Source organism: Choloepus didactylus, chromosome 12 (assembly GCF_015220235.1).
Source record: "Choloepus didactylus isolate mChoDid1 chromosome 12, mChoDid1.pri, whole genome shotgun sequence".
Classification (NCBI taxonomy): Eukaryota; Metazoa; Chordata; class Mammalia; order Pilosa; family Megalonychidae; genus Choloepus; species Choloepus didactylus.
Genome location: NC_051318.1, coordinates 37165099 through 37183524, shown reverse-complemented (window position 1 = coordinate 37183524; position 18426 = coordinate 37165099). Strand labels below are relative to the sequence as shown.

At 44.1% G+C, this 18426-nt stretch overlaps 1 long non-coding RNA gene and 1 pseudogene across 1 annotated transcript; one reads left to right on the top strand and one right to left on the bottom strand.

Annotated features, from left to right (window-relative positions):
* Positions 1-1634: 1634 nt before the first annotated feature.
* On the bottom strand, positions 1635-5944 carry LOC119507088. Its single transcript, XR_005211129.1, has 3 exons — positions 5462-5944; positions 2965-4405; positions 1635-2097 (listed from the first exon to the last, which is right to left on the bottom strand). It is a non-coding gene; the product is annotated as an uncharacterized LOC119507088 (long non-coding RNA).
* Positions 5945-6899: 955 nt separating this feature from the next.
* On the top strand, positions 6900-12608 carry LOC119506810 (annotated as a pseudogene).
* Positions 12609-18426: the final 5818 nt, after the last annotated feature.

The following is an 18426-nucleotide window of genomic DNA, read 5'->3' as shown; positions in this document are numbered from 1 at the left end:
CTTTAATTGCCTAATGAACTTTAAAGCACAGTCTGTCAAAAAGGAAGTTTTTAGCACTTGTCCTCAGCAAACCCTAAGAGAGTGAGTTTTCTTCACTAGCAGACTCAGGCCTGCCCAGCTTCTGAGCCAATATTTATGAGGACAGAAGTACATCAGTATATCATTCCTCACTTCCAACACCATCATTATGAGGTTAGGTGAAGAATTCATTGTGCTGTTAAAGGACTTGACTCTCCTGTAGCGGGTGTGGGCTTCAGGCATCCATACCCACCAAATCACACCTCCTCTCTTCTCTCTTTGTTTAACAAGCTGATATGAATGAGCTTCTGATAGGACTTCTCTCTGCCCTGAACTTACCATCCTTTAAATTCGGGGTCAGCAAACTTTTTCCATTCAGGGCCAGAAAGTAACTCTTCTAGGCTTTGAATGCCCAGAGGCAAAACCAACGATATTATGCAGGTATTCGTAAAACCATTTTAAAAAATAAAAACCAAGTATGGGGTGGGGGCTGGAGATTGGGGACTGGGGAGTGGATTTGGCCCATAGGTTGTAGTTTGCCAACCCCTGCCTTAAACTGGTTGGTTAGGGTGATGCCTCTGTCCTCTATTCCCTTAACAATAAGCTAGAGATCTGTTCTAAACAGACAAATCACCTGTAACTGTCAATACCTGTCATCAGGTATTGTAACTCCTGTCTAGAATTACCTGTTACTTTGTCGCTTCTGGATTGCACACATTGGATACTAAATCAGCTCCAAATTCATCAGGTTCTGTGCTGGTCTGAATCTGTTATGTACCCCATAAAAGACTATGTTCTTTTAATCCAATCCTGTGGGGGCACCTATTGTGGGTGCGACCTTTTGATCAGGTTGTTTCCATGGAGATGTGACCCATTCAAGGTGGGTCTTAATTCTTTACTGGGTCCTTTAAGAGAGCTCATGCAGAAAGAGAGCTCAGAGAAGCTGAGAGAGACATTTTGGAGAGAAGCTAAGATATGTAATCCAGAGTTTGCCCCCAGGAGAAGCTAGGAGAGAAGCTAAGACAGAAACCCAGAGACATTTTGGAGAAAGCCACAGAAACCAGAAGCTAAACCCGGAAGAGGAGGAGCAGACATTGCCATGTGCCTTCCCATGTGACAGAGGAGTCCCAGATGCTAGTGGCCTTTCCTCAGAGAAAGTATCTTACTCTGGATGCCTTAATCTGGACATTTTCATGGCTTCAGAATGTAAATTTGCAACCTAATAAATCCCCATTGAAAAACTCAGTCCATTTCTGGTATATTGCATTTTGTCAGCTTTAGCAAACCAGAACAGGCTCCTGCAGACCTTCTTGGCTACTCATTTCTAGGGTTAACTCAACACCTGGATATTCCCCAACTCCAGGCCTCTGGGTCCCCATTTTGTCCCTTTCTCCATCAGCTTGTACTGCTGAGGTCTCTGCATGCTCTGGGCCTAATTGATTAGGTTACAGATGAAGATGTTTGAAAGCTTTTCTTGGGGAATTTGTTATCCCTGAAGGATAACAAAAAGAATATTTTGGTTTTATTGTAACAGGCAATTTATGCTGCTGAAAATAAAATTGTCAAAGGAAGATGACACCACCATTCAATAAGCCAAAGCTGAATTTATTGCTGACTATAGTAAAGGGGAGCTATGCTGGGTAGGAATAGTCTCTGAGCAGAGTAGAGCATTGACTTATTTAGGGTTTGGGAGCATGGAGCGCAGGGATTGATGGACTTTCAGAGGCATACTTGGGTTGGCATCATCTGTAGAAGTGTGGTTACTGGGTGAGTGTTGCCGATTGGTTGGCCCTCACAGGCATCTTTACTAAAGTGAATCATCCTCTGATTGGCTCGACTTTTAGAAGTGAGGTGTCAGCAGGCCATGCTTCCTCTGAAGACTGTAGGGGAGAATCTGTTCCATGCAGGACACCTGGTTTCTGGTAACAGGTTGCCAACAGTCCATGATGGCTTGCCCACAGTCCATGATGTTCTTTTCCTCAGTTGTCACATGGCATTCTCCCTTCATCTGCCTAAATTTCCTCTTTTTATAAGGACACCAGTCATATTGGATTAAAGGTCCACCCTGATCAGTATAACCTCATTTTTTTTTTAATCATCATTTTATTGAGATATATTCACATACCACGCAGTCATACAAAACAAATTGTACTTTTGATTGTTTACAGTACCATTACATAGTTGTACATTCATCACCTAAATCAATCCCTGACACCTTCATTACCACACACACAAAAATAACAAGAATAATAATTAGAGTGAAAAAGAGCAATTGAAGTAAAAAAGAACACTGGGTACCTTTGTCTGTTTGTTTCCTTCCCCTACTTTTCTACACATCCATCCATAAACTAGACAAAGTGGAGTTTGGTCCTTATGGCATTCCCAATCCCACTGTCACCCCTTATAAGCTACATTTTTATACAACTGCCTTTGAGATTCATGGGTTCTGGGTTGTAGTTTAATAGTTTCAGGTATCCACCACCAGCTACCCCAATTCTTTAGAACCTAAAAAAGGTTGTCTAAAGTGTGCATAAGAGTGCCCACCAGAGTGATCTCTCAGCTCGTTTTGGAATCTCTCTGCCACTGAAGCTTATTTCATTTCCTTTCACATCCCCCTTTTGGTCAAGAAGATGTTCTCCATCCCACGATGCCGGGTCTACATTCCTCCCCGGGAGTCATATTCCACGTTGCCAGGGAGATTCACTTCCCTGGGTGTCTGATCCCACGTAGGGGGGAGGGCAGTGATTTCACCTTTCAAGTTGGCTTAGCCAGAGAGAGAGGGCCACATCTGAGCAACAAAGAGGCATTCAGGAGGAGACTCTTAGGCACAAATACAGGGAGGCCTAGCCTCTCCTTTGCAGCAACCGTCTTCCCAAGGGTAAAACTTATGGTAGAGGGCTCAACCCATCAAACCACCAGTCCCCTATGTCTGTGGTCATGTATAACCTCATTTTAATTTGCCTACTTCCACCTGTAAAGACCCTATATCCAAATAAGTTCACATTCTGAGGTACCAGGGATTAGCACTTCTACATATCTTTCGGAGCAATACGTTCAAACCATAACAGCCTCCATATCCAAATAAGTTCACATTCTGAGGTACCAGGGATTAGCACTTCTAGATATCTTTCGGAGCAATATGTTCAAACCATAACAGCCTCCATGGCAAAGACTGCTAATTCCTACCTAACATTTATTCTCCCTTTTTTCTCTTATCAACAGAACCCTATTTTTCTTTAGGGTAGCAATGTTCCCAAAACAACAACAATAAATCACTACATTTCCTAGCCAATCTTGCATATTGGGTTGACCAAGTGACATAGTCAAAATCAATGAGATGTGAGACCAAGTAATTGGGTGTAGCTTCTGAGAAACTCCTTAAAAGATGAGAAGAGTCCACTGCATGCACTTTTGTTCCTGTCTGGGTTGGAGTCACAATGTCTGGGGTGGGAGGTGGGGGGCAGAAGTCATCTTGAGCCCTTGAGACCAAAAGCCATACCCTAATGTTGGGAGAGAGAGAGAGAGAGAGAGAGAGAGAGAGAGAGAGAGAGAGATGCTGACGATGGTCAAACCATTGCATCAGCTCTGGGCTGCCTGCCTCCAGACTTGTACCTGTGTGAGAACAAAACAAACCCTTATTTGATTCTGCTGCTGTACGTTGAGTTTTCTGTTACATGTAGGCAAACCTCTTCTGAAAAATCTGCCTTTCTGTTTTCCTTATCTCTTCACCTCACAGTCTTATCAGTGGCTCTCATTGTGTCTTCAGTGCCTAGCAGAGTGCCCAGCACACCATGCAACACAGCTAATACATGTGCCTCCTAATGTGAGGCAACAAGAAGTACAAAACATCTCCTGCATAACAATCTTGCCAAAAATATTTAACCCAAATCCAATCATAAAGAACCTATTAGATAAATTCAGCATGTAGGACATACAAAAACGATTAGACATTCAGCATGTCTCCAAAACAACTGGATTCTTCTGAAAAGTCCTGTGTGAACAAAAATAAACAAAGAAGGTGGGGGAGCTATTTAAAAGACACTACAGAAACATAATGACCAAATGCAACTCATGAAACTCAATTGGATCCTTGATTGAACAACCAAAGATATCCACATCACCAGTATTGTAGACTTATCTGCTAGAGAGCCTGAAGGCATCCATGGTAGCCTGTGTGGTATGGGAGAAGCACTTTTCAGTGGATGGATTCTCCCCACTCAGATTGCTATGCAGATCACTCATGTCAGGGAAGAAACCTGGAGTGTTGTTTATATGAAGAAGCACTTCGTGTAGCCGGGATATAGAAATCCAGGAGCTTCTTTACCATTCCAAAGATTGCTACCACCAGAGAGGCTTAAGAAAACTCTTATATCCATCAGGGATGCTCCTGAAGAAAGAGACAAGCCATTGTAAGCCAAACATGATGGTCCTCCCTCCAGCCTCTGAAGCCACCAAGGATGCTCCTGGATTTCTCTTCTTGATATTTGGGTGAGCACCTTGACTACAGAGGAAGGAATTGACTCTCACTAGGTGTGTAGCAAAACTCAGTCACCATTGCCACTTGTCATGACATAACCAGTGTGGTGTGGGCTGAAAGAAGGGGGCATGCTGTGGAACTCCGGAAGCATAAAATAATGACTTCAAAGTTACTTGTTATTAAGTGGGAGAGTAGCTGGTGATCTACCTGAGTATAAAAGACTAGGCAGTCCACTAGGGGGTGGTAGAGTATAGTGGTTAAGGGCACAGGCTCTGAAGTCAGAAAGCCTGTTTCAACCCTGCTTCTCCACTTAGTAGAGAGGTGACCTTAAGCTAGTATCAATCTCTTTGAACTTGTTTCCTGATCTGTAAACTGGAGATGATAACAACATCTACATAGGAGGGTTATGGTGGATAATACATGTGCCTGGCATATTGTAAATACTCAAAAAATACTAGCTATTATTATCATTCACTGAAATAACTAATTGCACACAGGAGAACTAGAGGAAGGCTGCCCCAGCATGTATAAACCCGGGGGATGAAGTGTGTAGCGGGGCATATGAGGACAGAAGTACATAAAAACTCACTAAGCAAAGCCTGAAAAATGCTGTTCATGAAGGTGAATTGAGGAATGAATCAATATGGGAAGATGGAAACCTCCCACTCACATGCCCAAGTTAACCCTGATTTAGTCCCTTTTGAATCAGATGGTCCATCAGGGATATCCTGGAGGTGGCTAAGCAACCAAGGGAACCAGAGGCTACAGTAAGAAGACACTCCCAATATGGCGAGGACCTAGAACCAGTAGTGTTTGCAGACAAGGAAGATAAGAAGTTCAACCAGTGTACAGACTGGCATGCATATAGTCCCTCAATGTCACTCATATGGTGAGGCATGACTTTGTGTATTCCCCGCAATGGTTATTAAGTTATTGCCTCTCAGCTCCAAACCCACACTTGTATACCTGGCTTTGCGATGCTGGGCAGAAGCTCTGCGTTTTGGGGTGCTGCTGGGAGATGCAAGCCTGGAGCCTCTGAGCAACACGGTAGCAGGGTCTCTTCACCCAGCTGGCAGTTCCTTCCTACAGCAGCAGCCAAATCCAATTTCCAGTTGTTCCAACACTTGTAGAGCCAGTTTCATTGCCTTTCCCTCCTTCCCCACCAGCACAAGCAGCAACCACAGCTGGCCAACACCCTGTCCTCAGAGATCTGGGTTCCAGTCCCACAGGCCCCTACTTTAAGTTTCAAGGTTTTAATAATTCTAACCACTTCCCTTTCTTTCCCCAGCCCTGGAGGTGATATCTGCTTTCACAGGTGTTTCCCGTGTGATATCTTGGAGTTCTCCTTTTACCCTGTCGGTTGCCCAGTTAACAACTTTATATGTAGTTAACAATTCTTTATATTTACTTCTCTCTGTCCAAATTATTTCCTTAGTTTATGTCTCCTAAACTAAGATCTTCACTGATACACCTCTGTTTTAGTTTGCTAATGCTGCGGAATGCAAAACACCAGAGATGGATTGGCTTTTATAAAAAGGGGTTTTATTTGGCTATACAGTTACAGTCTTAAGGCCACAAAGTGTCCAAGGTAACACATCAGTAATCGGGTACCTTCACTGGAGGATGGCCAATGGCGTCCGGAAAACCTCTGTTAGCTGGGAAGGCATGTGGCTGGCGTCTGCTCCAAAGTTCTGGTTTCAAAATGGCTTCTCCCAGGACATTCCTCTCTAGCAAGCTTGCTCTTCTTCAAAACATCACTCACAGCTGCACTCCGTTCTGTCTCTTTGAGTCAGCATGTTTTATATGGCTCCACTGATCAAGGCCCACCCTGAATGGGTGGGGCCACACCTCCATGGGAGTATCCCACCAGAGTCACCACCCACAGCTGGGTGGGGCACATTCCAAACAAATCTAATCAGACCAAAGCGTCTGCCCCACAAGACTACATCAAAGATAATGGCGTTTGGGGTACAAAATGCATTCAAACCGGCACAACCTCCAATCATTATCTCAAAGATTTACTGACCTCCCCAGTCCCTTACTTAGCCCCAGACCCTCATTCTAGTAAGGATGATGTGTCTCCAGTTTCACACAGAAAATGAAAGCCATTAGAGGTGCCTTAACAGCCTGCCTGTCCCCCACCCCCATTTACAAACATTTCTGTAGCCCAATTTCCTTTTCTTTGGTCTCAAAGGGTAAAACATTGTCTTCCTATATGACTCCAAATCTTCCACAAGTACTTTTGAGCCCAAACCCCTCCTACATCCTCTGGGACCCTGCTCCATCCATTGTATCCTCTCCCAAATCTTAACGTGCTTTTTTTTCTATAGTCTCCGGGAAAGCTGACCACAGACAGGTAAAAGAAGTGGCAGGTACGTCTCCTTCTCCTTTTAACCACGTTCGTATGCTCTCCGCGCACTTCCACCTCCAAGTATGAATTTCCATGCAGGCTCTGTACTCCCGGCGTCTAGCACCGTCCTGGCAGGTAGGCGGCGGGACCAGGACGCAATAGCGCCCTCCCGCCAAGAGGCCGGCGGCGGCTCGGGGAGCTGGGAGCAAGCAGGCGGGAGACCCCTCCAGCGGGAGTACGGGGTGGGTTGGGGGACACATGGTCACCAGCGGAACGGGAGCTGAGCCGGAGCCTGCAGCGCCTGTCAATCAGCACGAGACACCGCGACCGCGCTCCCGGAGCCCCAAGGACAAGTACAACTACATCGGCCTCTCCCAGGGCCCCCTCTGCGTCCACTACAGAGGTCATGGCAAAACCCACAAAGCTGCGGCCTCAGTGCGTGCCCCCCACCCCATACCTGCTGCCTGTGGCATTTATTACGTGGAGGTGAAGGTTGTCAGCAAAGGAAGAGATGGGTACATGTCAATAGGACTCGGCTCAAAGCGTCAACGTGAACAGCCTTCCTGCTTGGGGCAGACACTCCTCCGGCTACCGCGACGATGAGGGGCTTCCCTTCTGCTCCTCGGGGACTGGCCAGCCCTTTGGGCCCTCCGTCACCACAGGAGATTTGATTGGCTGCTGTGCCCACCTGAGCAACGGCACCTGCTTCTACACCAGGAATGGCCACAGCCTTGGTATAGTCGTCACAGATCTTCAGGCCAACTTGCACCCCACCGTAGGCCTGCAGACCCCGGGGAAGATTGTGGACACCAACTTTAGCAGCAGCCCTTCGTGTTTGACATTGAGGACTATATGCGGGAGTGGCCTGCCAAGGTCAAGGGCAGTGTCCACTGCTTGCCCATCGGTGCCTGGCTTGGCGAGTGGCAGGTGGTGCTGCAGAACATATTCTCATCTTACCTGGTCACCGTGACTGACTGAAATGACTGAAATGACTGAATGCCCGAATGACTGAAACCTGGATTCAGGAAGAACAGGCGTCTATAAAGAAGAAGGATCCAGAAGCTGGGGGCACAGGCACAGGGTTGGATGCCGCTGCATCCCAGCGCCCTCCTGGACACACACGGCATGTCTAGGGCGCTGGGCCTCCACGGTGCGCTGGCGGCTGCCTGCTGGCATCAGCATTAGCAATGGTGCGCTTCCTGAAAAGGTCTGAATGAATTCAGGTAATTTCGAGAACATTCTAAAGTGGGAGTCACCTGCTTTTCCCAAAGGGAAACTGACTTACCCGGCTTAGTACCACAGCTATAGGAGATTCCAAGATAATGCAAGAGTTCTGCTTTGACAGAATGTGATTTCTCATGTTTTTCCAAATGTGACCATGCCTTGAGAGTCAGGACTGAATCTGCAGATGAGCACTCAGACTGGGTAAACATCACCTTTGTCCTGTAGATGACACTATTAGTGGGCTTCCTGGAATGCAAATAGAAACACTTGCTGATTCTGTACATGCATATAAGAAGACATAGTACAACTTCTCATCTGGAATTCTCTACTGCAGCACCTGAAACAGTTTTTGGGCCACTCCCATCACAGCACACTTGTTTTTCTCCTTCCCACCCTCCAACGAGAAGGGAGTTTTTGACAAATCGAGTGTCCTTACTGAAGACCTTGAGAGCAGCAAGCAGAATCCAGGTGACAGCTGCAGCCTCAGGACACCATCTCGGCGGGGACTCCCAGAGCTAGTCACTGAGAGAAAAACACCCTGCCCTGTGCAAAGGGCCCTCTGATTCTCACGTCTGCCTCTGAGGATTATCAGAGCTTCACCTGAGGGCTGAGACCACCTGTGCAAACCCCAAATCGAGAACCTTGAGACCCTGGACTGGCCTGAACAGCCAGAGCTATATTTTTAAATAAGGGCTCATTTTGCCAAAATACTCCATCTTGGGAACTTGCTGCCTTATAATGACTTTAATGGTTATAAAAAGAAGTTGGCCATTAAAGGTATAACTTTCAGTCACTTCTCTTATGCTCATTAAAATAAGGAGCAAGTTTTAATTGTGAGAAACAGAATTATTTAAAATGAGGAATAGAGAGTGAAACTGAGATGGTGCAAAATGCTTCCAGACTTCTGAGAGATGGATCAGAAAAACAATCTCTCAACTCCAAAGTGATCAGTAGAATACCACACAGGTGCAAACTGTTTAGATTCTTAGCAATACTTTTACTGGGTTTATTTTTCTACCTGTCTGTTTTGTATTACTGCTGGTGTTCTATTAATGTTTACTGTCTAATCTGTAGATGTTAATGATACTAGGTTTGTGTTTATTGTCAGATATTTAATAAGGCTCCAGTTTTCCATTTTTAATGTCCATTAGCATTAAACTTTGACCTGCCTGCTGTCGACCAGGGACTGTCCTAGGTGCAAGGTCCTAAAATCTTCTGGGGGCTCTCAGTCTAGGCAACTCCAAAGAATGGAAGGTTCCTGGGCTTTGAATTCCAGCTCACATACTTACCAACCTATTATCTCTTGGTTTTCTCATCTGTATGTGGAGGTGATAAGGCCTGAGGATTAGCAAGACTACATTAAAAATGCCTGCCACAGTGCCATACACAGTTGGCAACAATGGCAGCTATTTTTACCAGCAACACCATCTCATGGGTTTGACTTAACTCCACAATCTTAGGTCAGCAAGAAATGTCCCTTCCTCTTTGCCAGATTGCCCAATAAAGCAGATTCATCCAGGGCCAATAGTTTAACATTGGGGTGAGATGTGCAGATCAGAAGTCTGTTAGAATTCTTACATTCAATCTACCATTTGGTATTTTAAAATCATTTCAGTAACATATTGGAAGGGAGTGATCAACATATTTTAGCTTCTTAATGCTTCTAAAGGTTTTGCTCTGGTCTGGGGTTAATCCTATGATGTGAGAGAAATTAGTCAAGTCTATTCCCCAATTACGCTTTTCTTCCCTGAATGTGGGGTTGACTGAAGGGCTGTCTTAACTTCTATACCCCATGGATGCATCTGGTTTGGGAGAGAAGAAAAGGAAATAACCCATTGTTAATCCTATCCAAACAGTGAGCATTTGACATTCCTGTTGCCTGGCTTGCATCTGAATCTTCTCCTATGTTTGAGGAATCTTCCACCTTCCAAGTGAGAATCCCTCTCCCACTTTATTATTTTTTCCTCTCCCACTTTAGAGGCTCAAAATCCACATAATTATTTTCCCAGCCTCCTTGCTGCTAAAATATAAGCACACAACTCAGGCTCCACCCTAGGTTTGATTAGAAGACAGATGGGCACGGTTTTTGGCCGAAGCATCCCATGGCAAGTGGGGCTCGGCAATAGCAGCAGTGACATCTTCCAAGGCTGGGTCTGATTTGGACATTCCTATCTGTGTCTCCCAAGGCTGGTTCTCCAACCCTTCCAGCAATTCTGTGAGCTCCCCAATATAACATTAATAAACACCTTTTCTACTTTAAAAAAAAAAAAAAATCAAGAAGCTGGTGCTGGAGGGCCACATGAGTAAGGCCATTGAAACCACATAGCACTTCTACCCAGGTCTGCTAGAGTACAAGCCCAACCTGCTCTTTATGCTCAAGCACCAACAGTTTGCAGAGATGGTGAATGGGACTGCAGTGAGGTCAACAGCTTGAGCTCCTGAAGCCCCAGGTCTCAGGACAGCTACTGTGACTCCCCCAGCCTCAGCCCCCAACATGGCCCCAGTTGTTCCCACATGCACAACACAGCAGGAGACAGTCCCAGCTGCAGCAATGGTGCCACATCTACCAAGAGCAAACAGAACCACAGTAAGTACCCTGCACCCAGCTTCTCCTCTTCATCCTCCTCCTCCTTCATCCATTACTCCAAGTCTAACTCAACAGACTCCACCAAGTCCCGGCCCCACAGCAGCACTAGTAACCAGAAGAGCTGTAACAGTGAGATGGAGATGGAGGCAGACATTACTCCAATGGTGTGCTAGAAAACATGTCCACACGCGTTGTCAATAGTGCTTACAAAAATGAGGACCTGCAGACAGATTAGTCCAGCATGGATGGTGGGCACCCTTGGTGGCAGCTCTGCAGGGGCAATCAGGCTGCTGCAGAAAGGATTATTCTCTTTGGATGTGAGTTGCAGGCACTGAGTGAGCAGCTGGGCCAGGAGTACAGCAAGAATTTGGCCCATACGGAGATGCTACAGGATGCCTACAGCCTGCTAGCATACTCAGACCCCTGGAGCTGCCCAGTAGGCCAAGAGCTTGACGCCATCCAGAGTGCCATTTTGGAGGCCCAGAACTTGCCAAAGAAGCCTCATCTGATGCTCACGCAAATGTCTCTGGCTCATACCCCAAGTGAGCCTGAGATCTTGTTCCTTTGTCAACTACTTGCACCAGCTGACAATGCTGGCTGGCCCTACCTGGCCCTCTCATGGCCCCAGGGCTGGAGCAGCCCTGCCCTCTGTAGACATCTGGCACAGAAACCTGGAAGCCATGGACAGAGTCCACTCCTCCTGCCTTCTGCCTGGCCTTCCCCCTTCTCTTTCCTCCATTCCTTTTCTCCCTCCCTCAGTCTCTCTCTCCCTTCAAAAGCAGAGGCCTATGACACAGAATTGGCTAGTTACTCTTATGTAGCACTTTCTACTTTGAAAGGGGGGTTTTGTTTTGAAATGGGCTGAAGTTTTTTAATCTTTTTTCCCTCCTGTCTGAGCCACCAGTATTTATCTCTAGAGAGTTTGTGCTGAGCTGGTTTCTACTAATTTAGTGATGAAGCCTGTCCAAATTGGTGACAGCTTATTGTTTTCATTTCATAAGTTTTAAAAAAAAGAGGTTATATATATAATAAGTATAAATTTATATTATATGTATAATAAGTACCCACAGTATTTATTTTAGTGTTAGTGGTCTAGCACCTCTTGGCTGAGGCTGTCCAGACAGCATATGTTTTGAGTCCCACTCATTAAAAAAGAATCGTCTCTGTCACTTTAGCCAAGTCATTTGTTTCTTTTAGGCTCCCCCTTCATTGAGCCACAGTTTCAGCTGTAGCCTTGGGAAGCTGAACAGGACTTTGGGCAGTAGGAGGGGTCAGGCTAAGCTGGTATGCAACATCCTGAGAGGTCTGGGGCCCTAGACCCTTGAGAGCAGGACTGTGCAGAGAGCTGCAGTGCTGAGGGTCCAGAGAGGAGACAAGTTGGCTGAGGGACCACACATCAGAGCAAGGGAGTAGGGGTCCTTGGCTAACATGCTACCATTCTACCCTGCCCCTCACTGCCTTCCTCACTCCTTGACTCCCTTCCCTTTTTTGCACCCTGCCTTCCCTTGTTCTCAAGATGACCAAATAATTCATTTATTCTAAATTGATTGTCGGAAACTGCCTGCCTTCAACCCAAGAGCTGCTGTGTGTCAGGCTGCAGGGAGTAGGTCTCCATTCCTAGGACAGAGGCCCATGAGCACAGGGGCCACCTTCTTCCTGCCTGGATCTCACCATCTCTGATAGAATTGATGCTTTCTGTTGAGAGCCAGTACCTGGCGGAGGCAGATTCTTGGGCTGGCTGGCCCCTGGAGCAGCTGGAGCCCTTGACCCCTCAGGCCAGGCTTCACTGCAGCTGTGCCAAGGGGCTCCCTGCAGCTTGGTCCCAGCCACCCATCAGGATAGATTGCTATAAGTATTCGCTAGCTAGAGGAAGGGACCTCGTGGGCTGTATAAACATTCCATCAGTTGTTTCAGATGGAGCCTCACAGCTGGTGGGGCAAAAAGAGTCCTAGTACCATCAGGAAATTGGGAAAGGGAGGCCTGAGATGGCTGCCAAGACTTGGGAAGGCCATATATGGAAAGGACTGGCTGCCCAGTTGCTCAATGCCAAGGTTGCACAATGCCAAGGTTGCCACTAAAATTGTGTTCAGTTTGCAATGTTAGTGGTGCCTCCTACAGCTATGGTGTGGACATGATGCACATTCATATGTCATAGCCCCACTTGTGGCATTATTCTGATGCGCCTACATGTGTTGATATGATCCAACATTTAACAATCAGTAGATTCTTCATGAAAGTCCACAACTCTGGCTTCTATTGAAAAAAAATTGAACTCTAGGCTTGCATTTCCACATTCTCCCAGTGCCTCATGGCAATAGTCATGTAGGCTACTGTTCCATAGCTGGGACTTGTACTGATCAGTTTGGCACAGTCTTCACTACTCCCCTTAGCTCCTAACATTTAGGTATTATTATCATATCTGTATTATCAACCTTTAGAGAAAAAAAAATAGTTATCTATTTTGTATGGGTCTTGTATGTTTAAAAATGAAAGAGAGCACACTTATTTAAGTGGAGAATATTACCATGTGATTAACATGCAAGCTAAATGTGCCTGTTGATTTTTCACCCCCAGCCTGCTTCCCTCACTGATGGACATTTGAGTGCTATTTGAGTGGACACTGGAGTATGCCAGGCCTCTTGTGGACCTGAGTCAGGCAAGGAAGGCCACAGTGATAAACAGACCAAAGGTGGACACTGGAGGAAGGAGTTGGAGGGAAGTGCATCTCTGTCTCCTCCTCCATTTTATCATGCCACTGAGAAAGTAACTTGACTCCCCATCTACTCCCCAGAAATTCAGGATCTGCTTGTGCTAAGTCCCTTGTCAGATGGCATGGCCACACTGTTTTTGCTTTTTATTTCTAATTCCTGCTTTAGAAACAAACTGTCTCATGAGTGTTCAGGCACAAATGGACAACTTGATTTTCAGAGCTGTTTTAGCCTCCTTGCCAATGTTTAGACTATAATTACTAAAGTACTTATTACAGGCAGGACCTGTTCTAAGTGTGAGTTTTAAAAAAATGTATTAACTTATTTCACACTCACAGAACCCCATGAGGTACATATTACTGTCATCGTTCCCTGTTCCTACAGTGTGCCAATCACTGTGCTAAGCCTTGTGTAATCACAGATGAAAGGGTCCCTGCTCACAGCTGAGTGGAGGAGATAGACAATTGCAGGATAAACACTATGTAGCTTGTAGTTGTGTTAATAGAGGAGAGCACAAGGTGCAAAATGGTCCCAAAGTTTAGGAATCCAGCCACTGTCACAGAGCACTGAGATAGAATTCCTCAAATTCCTTTTGCCTTACACCAGAATTGGCCATATGATGGGACCTCAGCCTTATCTACAGAGGGAGCTCAGATGAGAATTAGGCTGTGGGGAGAAGTTGGAGCTGGGGGCTGGAGCCAGGTGAGTGAGTGACTGACAGTTTCTCCAAAGCTCTGGACAGATCAGAAAGCACAGACTTAATTTAAAGCAGTTTTACATTTGGTTTACATTATGGGTGGAACTTAATGGTTCATGATCTTATCATCATACGCATGGCCTATGAGCTCAAACATATTGTCACATTTGGGACACTGGGGTTGTTATAAAGAGCCTGGGGAGCAGTGGCCCTGTGGTTGCTGGGCTGAAGTAAAATTTCAGTAGAGCTTTTATCTAGCTAGAAATTTAGAAAGAGGAAAGGGAGAAACAGATGAATAGCAGATGAAATAGGAAATTTAAAAATACAAATTAAAGAGAAAAGTTGAGAGAATTGAAGATCAAGATAAAAGACAGACCTGGACTTAGTTTTCCATTAAAAAAAAAATAGAAAAGATAAAAGCAATACATGAAAGTAAGTGACGTGATAGTTCTTAGTAATTTACTCTGTATCTAGCTTATTTTCGGAAAGTTTTCCCCATTAGCTGCTGTGGTAATGATACTCTTCCTGTGAATGTTTATTTCAACTGCATTTCTGTGGATTTATAATAATAAATATTACAATTTTACCAGTAATGGGAATAAGGGTTATGGGACCTTTCCTAAGCTGTATTTTTGTGATTTTCTCACTTTGGGAAAAGGAGACATAAAAGCTCAAATAAATTTGTTTTGCCTAAGGACATTATGTTGAGTACATGAATTTGGGTGATGTAGTTCTGATCAGCATAACCTGGCCAAAAGCATGCACAATCAAGATGAAGCATTTGAGCCAATAATGATCCTGGTTCTAGGGTCCTTACTCAAATCTCTGAGTGAGCCAGTGAGAGTGAAGCTCTCACTTCTGTTGAAACAATCTCAGGGGAATATTTTAGTTTCTTAGGTTGCTCAAGCAAATACCATGAAATGAGTTGGGTTAGACAATGGGAATTTATTTGCTTATGGTTTGGGGGATAAAAAAAGTCCAAATGAAGCCATCATCAAGGCAATGCTTTCTCCCCAAAGGCTGCAATGTTCTGGGGCTGGCTGCCAGTGATCCTTGTCACATGGCAAGGCACATGGCTATGGATTCCAGTAATATGATTAATATCCATCCTGAGGTAGGTGGGTCACATCTTAACTGAAGTAGCCTCATCAAAAGTCCTACTTACAATGGATTCACACCCACAGGAATGGATTAAATTTAAGAACATGTTTTTCTGAGATACAACTTCAAACCACCACAGAGAGGTACATCCATGAGCCTTGGTCTTGCTTTGATGAACAGGAGATGGTGGGAGAATTTCATAAGAGGACTGGTACTGGTAAAGGGATGAAAGTGTTAAGTTTCATGTATCGTCCCTGTTTCGATGATGCCTTGAAATCCAGTCAGCACCTTGGCAAAAATTTATGGCAGCCAAGTCATGGTCCAAGAGGAGTCACTTACATAGCCTCAATTGCTACCCATATCCTAAGGAGGAAGAAAATGCTAGCCCCACAAAAATAGTCCTGTCCTGGGACTAGGGATAAGTAAAAGGATGGGGGAATGGGCAATTTAGCCACACCTTTTTTCTACTTGTAGCAGATGCTGTTGTTGTCCCAAACATATCCTCTTGGCCCATGCTGGAGATCACCTAGTGCTTTGGTGGACAATTCTCACACAAGCACCTGTGTCTCTCTGCCAGAGGGCTTTCTCTGGGTGCAGAAGTGTGGTTGGCCCATGCATGGAACAGGCTGAAAGTGCAGACAGGTTTGTCCCTCCCAGGAGCAATCTTCAACCCATGAAGGAAGGCTGTTGGTGGACAAGTAGCTCAGCTTCCTTGCCCTTTGGTGAAATAGTTTTGAAGTGCATTCTAAACAGTCTCTTAGAGGGTGCCCAGTAGGATTGAATACCAGGTGCCCACACCTATACTCTGCTCATTATTGTCTGCTCTCTTCTTGGTCTCACTTCCCTAGTCCTCACCATGCTTCCTGGGATCACCTCCTAAATAGAGAGAAGGGATTGGCACCTAAATTCTTGTCTCAAGATCTGCTTTTGGAGGAACCCAATCTAGTAGCATTATTCTCAATAAATAAACTCCCCCTTTTGTAAGGAGTATTTAATTTGCTTAAGCAATATGCATGGGTTAGGAAAAGGGGGATGTGGTATTGAATGATCTCTGAAATGGAAAGCAGAAATCCATTCCACTTTTTTACTGGAGTGGGCCTATGAGCAAGATACCATCCACTTGACCAAAATTCCCATGGGAAAGAAAAATGGATAAGGGAAAGAACAATACTATTTCTGTACAAACATAAATATTGATTCAATGGGGAGATGGAATATGGTTAGATAGCCATATTAAGATAGTTAAAAGTTTGTGTATCTCTTATTTATAAGTCATATTACTTAAAAGGAAATTTCTTATGCATTTGATTTGTACTTGTGATGATTATCTAACACTGCATTTTCTTTACATATTAGGCTGTTTGGAACCCAATTGCATTTTGTCATATTTATGCACAGAATAAATAGCACACATATAGCTTAGTGGTTCTCAATCCTAGGGATTCAATTTTTCCTGTTATAAGAAATGGTTTTTAAATTCTACCTTTAACATTCAAAATGAAACTCAAAGAAAATGTTATACTTAATTTTAATAATCAATGTAATACCCTAACTTTGATAAAAAAGAGAAACAAAAACAGGAATTTATAATAAAATAATACATATTTTCATATACAAGTATTTGGATGTGACTACACTAGGAGATAAAATGTTTGTGTCGCCTTATAAATATATTAGTTTTTATATAAGAGAAGTAAGAACATCAGAAGTCATGCCACACATGATGTATAGGAAAATGTAAGGGCTGAACTATGATGCATGGCTAATAAAAAACTAGGGTAGGATGAGTAAGTACACATCTGGTTCTAACAAACCACACATGTTTGTATGTGACATGAGAAAGAGAAATAACCTAAACTTAGTCTCTGGCAAAGAGCAAACAGTCAAGAGTGGAGAATATGAGGAAGTGTGAGAGTCTCACAAATGAGATGGGCTGTATGTGTGTGGCTTAAAAATATGTACCTACGTTCTGAAGGCGTAGTGATGAAGTTACACAGGAAACTCATCTCCTACTCTCAAACCCCACCACGTTAGGGTATACATGACAACTCGAGAACTTTAAGAGACCCTAGGACTATATCTTTTGATATGTGATAGGAAACAGATGAATTGGGGGAAGAGAGAGAGAGAGAGAGGGAGGGAAATAGTGTGGTGGACTTCCAAGGAAGACTGAAAAAAACCCCAGCAAACTGTGCCCTCTCCCACCCCCTAAGAAAAACACACACCATAATTTCAATATGTAATTTTCTCAACATAGCTTTATCATTACACTACAAAAATATTAAAACTATAGGCAGGATGGTGTAGCAGATGCTGTCAGAGCCCTGCTCTGTCTCCTGGGCCTTTACCATGTCTGGGTATACTTACCAACTTCAGCTCTTAGCCTGTCCACTTACCCTGCCTCCAGACTCTCTGCCCACTCACAAGGCACTGGAAGTACACAGAAATCACCACTGCCTGGAAGGAGACCTCAAGGACTGGGGAAATGGGTGGATAAATACGCCAGCTCCCTCACCCTCTGATGGGATGACTCTGAGGCATTGGCTCCTAGGGTGCTCCAGTGGGATTAAACTCCAGTTGTCCATGGGGCTAATTTGTTCGACAATGCATCTCTATTGGCTTCCTTCCTTCCCTTCCCTGTCGCACTTCTCCATTCTCCCTCTGGTGTTTCCTAGATCCATTTCTCAAATAAATTACTTGCACTTGAAGCTTTGTCTCAGAGTCTGCTTTTGGGAAGACCCAAACTAAAATGGATGACAATAATATAAAATATTTTTAAAAACAATTTTATTGATGAAATTTAATAAGGTTTTAATTCAGTTAAAAGGAATCTCTAATCTCTGTTACATTACTCCATTACAATGAGAACCTTTTCACCTAAATATGAAGTTGAAAATACTATAATAAAAATAATTTTAGCTTCCATTTTAAAGAAGGAATGAAAGTCTTAGCTGAATCTAAAACTTTTTGTAAATAGTTTGATTAAACAATTCCTTTGTGCCCCAAATCATTTTTTAGCTTAATTAACTTTTTCTGCATATATTGGCCAATACATTGCAACCTTTTCAAGTGGATTAGTTAACAAATCTGATATTATTAATTCATGCTGATCTATGGATAAAAATACTTTAAAGCATGAAAATTAGCAATATCTTTCCACATCAGCATCCTTAGACTTATCCTTGTCCAAGTGCTACAGACTGAAAATCTGGGCAAGTGTCTCTTAAAATGACATAAGTTTGTTGAAAAAAAATCCCATTATAA